Source organism: Aythya marila (genome assembly GCF_965140915.1).
Source record: "Aythya marila genome assembly, chromosome: 1".
Lineage (NCBI taxonomy): Eukaryota > Metazoa > Chordata > Aves > Anseriformes > Anatidae > Aythya > Aythya marila.
Genome location: NC_139042.1, coordinates 70,595,289 through 70,607,130, shown reverse-complemented (window position 1 = coordinate 70,607,130; position 11,842 = coordinate 70,595,289).

Sequence of the window (11,842 nt, the reverse complement as noted above, 5' to 3'; positions counted from 1 at the left end):
AGGCTGTGGGGGTTTCCATAGGCGTGACAGAAAGTGGCTGCGAACAGTTTCAGGAGAACCATCGTGTGTGAAGTTGTCAGGACTAATTGGGAAATATGGCTGTGGAGAGGAAGAATTGCAAGCTATTTTTGTGTTGATTTGAAATGAACAACAGAAAGCTCAAAAACAAACCAACAAACAAACAAAAACTATGGAGGTGAAGTACCCAAATATTTTATTCCGGAGGCATTATAACAGGACTTCACACCGTAGTGATGTGAAGCATCTGCTGACTTACAAAGGACGGACTTTTGCAAGCCTCCCCTCAGCAGGAAAAGCCCTCTCTGATCCATACCCTTTCAAGTCTGAGTTTGGGTCTCAGGTCTTTGGCAGGGGGGTTGGACCCGATGATCTTTCGAGGTCCCTTCCAACCCCTTCAATTCTGTGATTCTGTGATTCTTCTTCAGCTGCTCTGGAATTACTGGATATCATTCCAGAGACAGTTGGTCCTGGTTTAGTCCCTAGGTCACAATCTCTCTAGGGGGGATTTAGGAAGCCAGTAAAAGGAGGAATGACGGGAAATTAATCAGCAAGCGATTAAGCCCTGAATAAGCATGTCTCCCAAGGAAGGGTCAAGGAAAGGATAACCTATAGCAATATTTGCAAAAGTAATGATAGCAGATCTCAAGAACAGAGGGGAAGAAGCCCAAGATTTCTCACCATGCCTGCAAAATAAATGTCTACATTAAAAAGATGGATAGTGGAGTTCAAAGATATTGGACACAGAAGAACTTCTTACCCAGAAGGAGCTTTTGAAGCATTTGGTAATAAAAAGGTTTAAAGCTGGTAACATTTATGAGAATCAAAACACATAGATACAGAAGCTTCAGCACTGCATCTTGATGGAAACACAGGCCTGATTTATAGCTGTGGATCAGAGCGAAATATTTCTGGTTTATTGGTCAGAGCGACACCAGTCAGAGAGGCTTAAACTGGACTTTATACATTTAAACAGGCCCGGCTGCCCAAAATAAAATAAACTGCACTCAGTCTGAGAGAAATCAGTCATCTTCTCTGAGGACTTGCAGCCTTCGGAGGTTTATTGAATGCTGACAATATCTGGGATGTTGCATGAGATTTTTTTCTTCCTTCACCGTTTTTTTATTTTATTTCCAGACATTGCACACCTCCTCTTTACTCCTTAACATGCAGAAATGCCACGCAGCTTGTAAACAACCTTAGCTGAATTCCCTGGATTTGAGGTGTTTGCCTGTTCTGGGGACATTTGCAACACCCTGGCAATGTATGTTTGTTCCTGCCCTGACAGACTGATAAGCCCCCTCAACCCTCACCTAATTTCTGTCTTTGGGAACAAACAGGCAGCCTAACGTTTCAGGGAGGAGGCTGCATATCTGACGGCTGCAGCTGTGAGGACGCCTGAGAGCAGGGGAAACAGTGGTGAGGCAGCCTGCAACACCAGGGAGATCACCCTATGCAATAAAAAGGGACTGGGAAGGTGGCCAGCACTACAGCCACCCCGCAGGTCTGTGCCCTAGAGAAAAAATATGTCCCAGGCATGCCTGGAGTTGGTTTCTGGTTCCCTGTGTTTGCTTCTGGGACTGCTGCGCTGATTCCTGATCCCCATGTCTGTCAATGAGGTGTCTTTGGTGACCTAGTACCAGGCAACAGGAATCATCTGGCACAAGGCTTTTGGTGGGATTTAGGTAACCCGAACACACCCCTGTGTATCCACGCCATCACAGAGGGACAGCCCTGGCTTTATTTGCAGCAGGCGAATTCAGAGTAAAAATGCTGCTCTGGTAGCTCAACACTGAGCACAACACTGCTGCCCTGATGTGATGGATACTTGGGAACCAGTGCTGCATGATGTGCATTTTCTCATCAGTTTTGCAAGACAAGGGAAATGTTTTGATGGATTTTAGAATGACAGAGAGGAGAAAGAAAATCGGAGTTGAATTTTATTAGCAAAAATTTTAACTGAAATTCTTGAACAAGAAAAAAAAAAGATTTCTCCAGTTTGACCCAGTCCCACTGATGTTAACTGTGGTTTCAGTGGGCTTGAGGCAAGGTCCAAGCAAAACAATTTTCTTCTCAAACAGAAGCAACTGCTATTTCAATTTCAACATTGCTACACCAGTGTTGACAAGAAAGGTTGGAAAGCCCTAAAAAAACACTGAGTAAAGCTAGGTTAGTTCTGGTCCCACCAGTGTTTTAAAAAAGACTTCCAAGCACCTTAAACAAGTGACTGAAGTCCTTCCAGGTGGTCAACTACAGTGTGAGCCGTGTGCTGTGAGGAGGGGAAGGACCTGAGAAATGACACAAGTTTCCTCAGCGCATGGGACAGACTCTTGCAGCCTTCTTGGTACAATGGTGGCACATCCTCCTAGGGGCTCGGGGTCCTCCACAAACACTCATTCCCCCTCCTGACACCCCGCTAGGCGATCCTCTGCTAGTCAGGGAGTGATAAAATAGGGCAGGAGCCATGTGGAGCTACTGGTTCTTCTTGTCTTTCAGACAGGTAATCAGCTGTGTCCACTGGATCAGCAGACCACAGAAGGCCAGCTAGCACATGAGGACACAGCAAAGCTGCTCGTAATATGCTGATAAAAAGAGAGGCTGGAGGGGAAGATAAACAAATCTTTCTCATCAGACCCAAAGCCTGAGAAGATAGGAGGACGAGGAGAAGGAGGCTTTGCTGCTAGAACCCATTCCCTGCGTGGTGAGAAGCCATCTCCCTGGGAACTGGGGAGACACTAGAAAGGATTTCCAGTTACAAGCAATGAATAAGGGAAGCCTGCTCCTCTCATTCCTCCCTTTTCTCAGCTTTGTTTTCTGGTCCTTTTCCTTAAAAATCATCCTTAAGAATTATGGGGATGAGGCAAACTCCTGAGCTCTGGCAACTGCTTTCTCACCACACTCCCCATCCTACACAAATCTCTCTTTCTGATAGCTGGGACAAGTCAGAAAAAAAGGAAAAAAAATAAAAATAAATGACACCCCAATCCCCACAGAAGCTGAACCCACAGGGTAGAGCAACACCTTTCCTCCAAGGAGGCGCTCTCAGAGTGGCACAAGAGGCAGCAGCTGGGGCAGGAGGGGAGCTGCAGTGTTACAGCTGCCCATGTCTTTTCTGGGTGCAGCTCCTAACGTGGTGGCAGAGCGGGGAGGAGGAGGAGGAATTCTTCTTAAATCCATCACAGTGGTGAAGCTGAGAGCAAGTCTTGTGTCCTTCAATGACCTTGAACAACATCCCACCTTGTCCCTGTGATCAGCTGTGAAAACCAGGCACCTGCATCCTCAGGGACAAGTTTCCAGTACCTTTGACACTGGGCAGAGGCTGAAGTGTCTGTGTCTTTGAGCCATCCAGGCCTTAATTCCTGATGCTCTCCTGTAGTTTAAGCCTTGATGGCTCTGAGCTTGGATCATTGGGAAAGAACTATGAGTATTTTCCTCAAGATTGTCTTCCTCCCACCCCACCACCATGCATTCCTGGTTTGCATGGTCAGCCATAACCACAGCCTGACGTACAGTAAGACCCTTCAGGGGCCATAATTGGGCACCAACATGCCTCACCTATCGACAAGGTGGCAGAGGTCAGACAAACCACATCCTCGGTGCAAAAGCAGCCCTACTCCGTGCCCTGCAAAGCCGTATCTGATGCAGTTGTGTAGACGTGGTGCTCATGTTTGGCCTCAGGACACTTATCATAAGTACCTGGGCGTATGACCACTGCCACTTGGGCAGTGCAGGTGTGGTCTGAAGTGACCTGTAGCAGAGGCTCGCTCTCCAAGGGGACATGAGCAAACAGCACGAGTCCTCCGTGCCAGAGGCTGCAGGTGCAGGGCTGGTGGCAGCTGAGCTCAGGCTGCCTGCCTGGGTCAAACGCTGCTAATAATAAAGACTAAGATCTACAACAGAAAAGTGATGTACTACGTAGTTCCAAAGGGACCAGGAAACATGACAAAGCATTTTATTCTTTATTACATTTTTTTTTTTTACTTTATTACCTAGTAAAAAAAAAAAAACAAAACCAAAAACAAACAAACAAAAAAACATAGTGACCTCACCATGGCCTAAAAGTAGCCACTCGCTGGAGGATTGTTTTCCACTGGCACTCGCTGAAAGTTGGTGTCAGGAATGCGGAGCTGAAAAGTCACACCAGACACACAAGGGCTGCAGCTACCAGGCATTGCTACCTAGGGGATGTTACTAGCACTGCTGAGCACAACGTACAAAATGAGGTGCTGTCTGGCCTCAAAAGCAGATTTGCCAAGCCTCAAAATGCAGCATTAACAAACCAGCTCCTTTCAGAGGCAATGGTACGAAGCCACCAGCATGCACTGGGGGCTCAGCAGCTGCTTGAATGCCACTGGTTGTGTTTCGTGAAGGAGACACAAGGAAATACAGAGGAGCTGCTCTAGCAGTGGCCAAACCCCACCTGACTGTCTTTGCTTCCTCCCATGGGTTAATGTCCCACAGCAGTTTTCTTTCTGTTGGACTAAGATGCACTAAGACTTCTTCCACCCTCACCCCCACGCCCTGTAGGACTTTGTACATCTCCCTGCAAGGAAAAAAAATCCACTGCCTGTTATAAGCAAATCAAATCCTACAAAAGATAGTCTGAAGAGTGTCTTTTTGGCAATGGGCTTTTCCATGGATTAAGACTTTTATGACTGCCAAGTTTTGCTATATAAACCACGTCAGTCTTCCTTGCAGTATCTCCACAGGTATGCCACCCGTAGCGATCGTGACAACGGCAACTAAGCAATTCACAGTAATCAAGGACAGTAATAAAACTCACTTACAGCAGTATACGAGCACATTTATTACAGCACACATGTTCGGAGCTGCAGGGAGCAAGGACACTTGTGGCAAGTTGCAATGCGAGTTTTTCCTGCTCCCCGGATCCAGGTGAAGAACATGATGGCACACTCAACGTACGCCGTTGCACCCATTAACTGTTTGTACCTGAATAGCTGTGCTGCTGGGATGGGAGAAGTCCCTTCAGCCTGTGGGCTCCACCGGTTTGCTGACCAGAAACGTCAGCTACAAATTGGAAGCCCTCACGCCTGCGCTCCTCGTGTAGCTGCGGGGCAGCACCAGCCAGGAGAGGGGAAAGCAGTGGTCTGAGACACTAATTGCTCTGAGAACACATCCGTAAGGCATTAGGAATATGTAAAACTCCCCCTTCACTCAGCCACCCTGAACTTCCTCATGTTTAAAATGAAAGCGAACATAAAATCCCCCAAATGATTTCAGGCTCGTAGATGTTAGCACGAGATTGAGAAATGCAGTTCTCTTTGCTCTTACAGTCTCTTTCAAGTCCCTTTGTTCTCACAGACAGAGTTTAGGACTGTGTAATTCTGCAGAAAAGTTAAGCTGCCCGAGCACGTCCGTGTGGTGGTCTGTTCTCCTTCTCATTGCCTTGCTGACTGGAGCATGACTCCTCAGGGAGCCAAGGCCAGTGATATTCTTGTGTCAAAATGCTGTGTGCAGCAGAACTGTGTACCTGCAGCTTGCCTTTGCTCAGGTGTCGCCTGCAGGCTCTGTATACCACCAAGATTTGCCCCGATAGCAAGTGTGGGTGGTCAGGAGGTGTGGTTCTCCCAGGTGGGCTCTCTACCAGTGCTTTCACAGAAGAGCCATCCAACAGCAGTGCAAACAGACATCTTACTGCTATCTTAATGGCATGCGTTAGTGGAACCACCCCAACAGCAGAAGTCACCAGCCTGGGGACCTTGGGTACAGGGCCTTGGCGTGATAACCACGGCTAAGCAGAAATATTTGCACAATCTCCAGTTATTTTTTAATCTAACACCTAAGGCAAAATATCGAGCTATTGTCTTGCAAAAGCACAGAGTGATGTCAAAAGCCATAAAATTTCTTACAAGATCTTTCTCAATTCAGGCTAAGAACAAAACAAATGAAAATGTGACTCAGATATTCTGACAGAGCAGCAGCCTCAGCCTTTGGTTCCAGCAGCACAGGAGCAGGCATGTCCTTGCATATTATGCCCCTCACGCCTCAGCTGGGCAGGTTTCCTTCCAAACAAAAGCTCTCTTCATGAGAAACGAGGACAGGAGAGCCTGTTTCTTACTCCACTCCTCTTCAAAACACATCTCCAAGGGCTAGCCCATGGTCTGCAGCCGCAGCTTCTCTTTAAAATGCAAGCAAACTGAGAAGTCCAAATAAAGTAGGGATTAATTTTATTTATTTTCCCCACGGTTTCTCAGTAGCCCTGGTACTCCCGAGGGAGATTCCTAAACACCGTGCCTCCCCAAGTTGTGCATACAGGCGCCCCCTGGGGAATGAGAGGAATACAGACATGTCCTAAACAGAAAATTCCCAAATTCTCGGTCCTTGTAGGGACAGATGGGGAAGGAAGGCTCCCTGTTACAGAGCAGCCAAAGTTCACATAGCCGTCCCCACTGTCACCGCTCCTTAAACACACACTCCTCATTCTCCTGGGGGTATCATGCTCCTTAGCAGCATGTTGATTGCTTCACATGTCAGATCCTGCGTCACCTGGAGTTTCATCCAAGCCAAACTTGGCACGCACCTGGAAGGTGTTCCCACCGCAGGATCAGTGCCAAGCGTCTCTGCTCCAAAGGGGGCAAACTCATCTGACATCCCCACTGGAGCTAGCTGTGCACCACCTCTAGAGGGCAAATCAACCCATCCCAAACTAAAATCAGATTGACTGCAGCCCCCTCTTTCTCTCCACCAGGCTCCTCTAACACTTACGGCCACTAGCTCCGCTGGCAGGCTGTCTCCAGAGGAGATGAAGCTTGAGTTATGAGGGAGATAATTGGTCAAAGTCTGTGTAGGGTGTTGCAGAGAAAAAGGTTGCTCACCGCAGACCAACAGTGCATGATCAGGCAAAACTGATCACTACCATGGGATCGACACACTACAGGGTGATACAGCAGCGCAAAACAGATCAAAATCAGAGGTGGGCATGTGGTTCCCCAACAGCCACAGTAATGTCAGATCTTGGTGCTTTTCCTTTTCAGGCTGGCTCCGTGCCAGCTGCAGAAGGACAGGCAGGCAATGCCTGGTCCATCACAGAGTCTGCTGCTACAAGAGAAAATCCCCAGATTTTTTGGCATATTTAAAACAGCTGATTGAGATTTTTTAGGGAAAATTTAGGAAACAAGCACAGCATGTCATTATGCCCAAGCCCTGTGATTCGATGAAGAGTCCCAGTGTCAGATTTATTGTGGCATGAGCACACAGCTTCAGCATAGACCCAGTTCTGCCTTAGGTCTTGTCTCAGATGTATCATCCATGTTTGAAAGCATTACATTCAGCATTTGGGGGAGATTCAATAAGAAAGCACAATGCCAACAGAGGTCAGTGCATCACCATAACTCAGTCACTCCTCATCTTAGCTAGCAAAAATAGCTCACCTTGTAGATCATGACTTTTTTTTTTTAAATGGGGGAAGAGATTTAAAAGCTATTTGTATGCAGTATCCTTTAAGAGGAATTGTCCTAGTCACTAGCTCATCCTAACAATAATAATAGAAGAACAAAAAATAAAAATAATAATAAGAGGAAAGGAAAGGAAAGGAAAGGAAAGGAAAGGAAAGGAAAGGAAAGGAAAGGAAAGGAAAGGAAAGGAAAGGAAAGGAAAGGAAAGGAAAGGAAAGGAAAGGAAAGGAAAGGAAAGGAAAGGAAAGGAAAGGAAAGGAAAGGAAAGGAAAGGAAAGGAAAGGAAAGGAAAGGACTTCAGTGACCATAGCATTTTTTGGCTTCTCTTCCTCCTCCGTCCCTCTACCACACACACAAATTTTTAAAGTAAATGCTGAAAACAAATGAGAAGATTATAAAATTGTCCTGTTTAAATTATAAAAAAAAGGTCACCACCATGGCAGGAAATGCACCTGATGAGCTACTGCTCGCCCTAGGATGCTGTCATTGCATCAGCAAGGAACTGCACGCGGAGTCTTGAAAAGGTTCAAGCCCTCTGTTAAAGTAAACAGAAGGTTTGCTTTGTTGGGACATCCCTACTGACAGGTTGTAGAAAATAGCGACTCTTTCTCAGTTGCCTGCCTCTTAACAAAAATGAAGAGCAAATTCCTGGGACACTGCCCCTGGCAGCTTCATGCCGAGCTGAGCTCACCTGCACTGACCAAGTGATAGCACTGGCTGCAGCTACTCCCACTGGGCCTTGTGAAGGGGGTGCAAGCATCCAGAGCAGGTGGGAGGAGGATGGAGCCACAGCAGCAGCCGCCAGCACAGGGAAGATGGCGTCCATGGGACTTGTCACCACTTTCCTGGGCACCACTTTTTGCGTTCCCTTCTCTCAGCAGTTACTCCCACAGGTTCTCATTACCAACCCCTACCGCAGACCTCATGTTGCCAAAACCCACCAGGTGTTGGCTGGAGCAGGAACCAGCAGATGGAGCTCCTCTGGGGCTCTCCAAATCAGCTAAACCTTTCCTAAGCGATCCTGTTTGCGCCTCAGTTACCCAAGAGCAGAGACGACAGCACTGATCTCTCTCCAGCTCTTCCAGGCAGGCGGTGTCTGTGCACCTCTAGCAAGCTTTCCCCAGCAGGGTATCAGCTGTCCTTGGGGCTCTTTACACCCCAGCCTGCCACAACAAACATCACATGCTGCAGGGACGGTCATTTATCACAAGTAAAGAAGCTCCTATCTTCTAGGGAAAACAAACTGAGCCATGGCAGGCTCTGGTATTCACTGACAGAGAGGAATTCAGTGCTGACCCACACAAATCTCTGGAGAACAGAGCTCAGGGAAGGCCTCCGAGCACCAGCAAAGTAGAAGTGAACATTGTCACTATTCAGACACAAGCCTGTGCCGTCACTCAGTGACCTCCCAGCTAATTTTTTAACCTCTTGGCCAACACCACCTACACCTGAGAGAGGAATCCAGGTCAGTGAGACACAAAGGTGGGATTCAGCCCGTCCAGTCCCACAGATACCTGCAATATAGGTGTCTACTGATGTCTGCGCTCACCCAGGTAAGACTGCTTTTGCAATCAAGGAGAGTAAATAATTAAAAGGTGCAACCCTCTAGCCTTGAGAAGACATCTAAAATCTGTCTGCTGAGTTACACCCTGGAGCGGGCTGTTTCTCTCGCCACCATGGTGAAGAATTCATTGATTTCAGAGCAATAACCTTCCGTCAGAGAGCACAAATGAGCTCGCTGGAGGAGGGGAGGGAGGCCTGGACGAGTCTTGGGCCTGGCAGAGGGGACAAGAGCACACAGCTGTGGCCAGTCCTCCCAGGAGCACTGCCAGAACAGCAGTGAAGCAACCTCACACTGGAAGATGCAATTCCAGGTCCCAAATTGCTCCAGGCCAGAAATAACACAACATTCCCCAAGCCAAAATAGTGCAGTCAAGTTTGTTCACAGCACTCTATTTTTTTTTATTTTTTTTTGGACAGAGGGGGTAATTTGTGCTGAATCACGGGAAGGGAAGGTGAGGCAAGGCAAGGCAAGGCAAGGCAAGGCAGGGGAACCCTCTCCAAAGCAGGGTGTGCTGGTGCAGGGGCAGGAGAGGGTAGATGGAGGTTGAAGGGGAACTGAGGTACAGGCACAAAGTGCAGCATAAGGCAAGGAAAGTCCTGCAGAGGATGGAGCAAGCATCTTCAGTTTCCTCTGAGTCATAAGAATCCCTTCAGGTATAAATCTGCCAGCTCAAGCTTTACTTCCAAATTATGGAGCCCACCTGTTCAGTCAAGGACTTATTTACCTGCCAACAACACGTCTGTGTTTTCACATTCATCTTCATTATCACATCAGCTTCCATGTTTTTGTCTTATCTCTTATAACTCTTTTTCTTTCCCTCCTTAAAATCCTCCCAGCGTTTCAACACTGTGATATCAGCTGTCTCCAGAAGATACCACTGTCCTGCCAGGGTATTCACTCATGTCTAGTTTTCGGTAATGCTACCTGAGTGCTACTATACACAGAGTTTAACACTTTCTTCTTTAAGAAGACAAAAGATGAATTAAAATGAGAAGAACGAGGGTCCTGCATCTCCTCAGAGGTCATCACCACTCGCGTTTATAGTTCACATGAGTCTCATTTGGGTGCTGGAAGAGAACCAACACCAACTGTTTCAAGTTGGCAATACTGCAACATGCAGCCCAAGCAAAGCCAATAAGCTATTTCTTTCAGCAGCTGAAGTGGTCTCCAGTTCTGGACAAAACAAATTAATCTACAGCTCTTTCTGCCCTTCAGCTGTTCTTTACAGAGCACCCAGTTCCTGCTCATACACCTCCTGAGGAGTTGCCTCTCACTCCTGCAGCCATTTTCCCAGTCAGGCCCATCTGCTGAGCAAACCCGCCCAGATCATCCAATATTCCTGTTAATAGTTTATATGGCAAATGACTTCTCATTTTCCAAGAGTGTTTTCAAGTGAATAGTGGATCAAAGTCCAATGTCTCTCCTTTGTAGGCTGTGCATTATCACCCACTCAAATCTCGGTTCTCATTGACACAGCGATAACAGCAAGGAGGTAGCAAAGATCTGAATTCAAGTTGTTTGTCAGTGTGATGCTGATGTGGATATGGAGCATGATAGGGTCAAGGTAAAATAAACAAGCTATGCAAAGCCAGTTTATTTCCCCTGGGCAGCTACCTCTTTGTTCTGTCAAGGACTTACTTAGCTGCAGTAGGTGGCACTTAGAGATCTTTTCATTTTAAGCCATTTACTTTGTTTCCATCCCTTTCTCATTAACAAAAAGACAATCTTCAGAGTTTCGCTTTGATACTAAGTGGGTAATCTGAACAATAAACAGATAAACAAAGCTTGCTAGAAAAAAATGATTAAGTCTGCTTATCCAGGTTTAAGAACTGTTTTTCTTCTATTCTGCCAGAGCCCTGGATACAACAGTAAAAGCCAGCAGAGCAAATCAAAGAACCATAGACTCATTAAGGTTGGAAAAGACCTTCAATATCATCTGGTGCAACCACCCCCCTACCACCAATGTCACCCACTAAACCATGTCCCGAAGCACCACATCCAACCTCTCCTTGAACACCCCCAGGGACGGTGATGGCAGCATTTCCCTGGGCAAATCCTACATTACTGCATTTGCCAGTTGCAGGGCTGTGGGTGCAGCAGCAACGACAGCATGGCCGTGATGTTTAACCAGCTTCATTTGCACCCTAGCTCCATTTACGAATATTTGGAAACCAAAGCTTAGATCAATTAGGTTTCCACAAAGACGTGTCTTTTCAGGCAGGCAAAAAAGGGCATTCAGGCTGTCCACAAAAGCTAGGAAATGTAAGGACCAAAACATCCCCAGCTGAAAGCATGCAAGAGAACTACAATTTACCCAGCTCAGAAACACAGAAAATATTTATAACAGCTTATGAAGGCCAGGATGTGGAGAGCAATCCCTCCCAAGGGAAACCTTGTTGACAAGCTCCTTTATGTTCTGCCCATGACCCGTGCAGGGGAGATGCCCCATCAGCAGGTGATCCCTGGGCAGGCAGCAGCCTCCCTGCCATGCATCACACCCTGCGGGGCTGACCCACACCAATGCTCCTACTGGGCCACCCAGTAGCCATCTCAGAGATGACAGAGGACTGTAGGTACCATGTTGTTCCCCAAATGCACAAGGTGAATAAACTCAGTCCCATACCTCCCTCCTTCTTGCCTTCATCTTGCTCTTGACTAATGAGGCTGGAGATCAGCCCCACCACAGTTTTCAGTAAAAACACTTTTTAGGAAGCAAAATCATAAAACAATAACTTCTGAAATCTGAAAAGTGAAATAGTGAGCCTTTTGGCAACAGAGAGAAATTTGCCCTCAAGATTTTCCTTTTTGGGAGGCCCTGCTGAGCTGAGAGAGATCCCAAAGCCCT